This window comes from Penaeus monodon, chromosome 30 (genome assembly GCF_015228065.2).
Source record: "Penaeus monodon isolate SGIC_2016 chromosome 30, NSTDA_Pmon_1, whole genome shotgun sequence".
Lineage (NCBI taxonomy): Eukaryota > Metazoa > Arthropoda > Malacostraca > Decapoda > Penaeidae > Penaeus > Penaeus monodon.
In genome coordinates, this window is record NC_051415.1 from 8,753,484 (window position 1) to 8,753,748 (window position 265).

A 265-nucleotide genomic window follows, 5' to 3' on the forward strand; every position below is an offset into this window, starting at 1 on the left:
AATTATTAGCAAAGAAAAATCCCAAAGCAAATCCCTTGCCTCATCCTCTTCAGTCTGCAACATACTTGTTTCGTGAAAATAAAGACTCTTGTTTCAAGCGAGGCGAGAGTTCCCTAGGCCAGGACTTAATCAGTGAATCAAACACATTGATTATAGCTTTATTAAATCTGGGGGATGATATAATTTATTCACATCATTGTTCCATTATTAGTGAAATGATATTTAGAGGTAAAATAGTATGGAGATTACGGGAGGAGGAATTAGT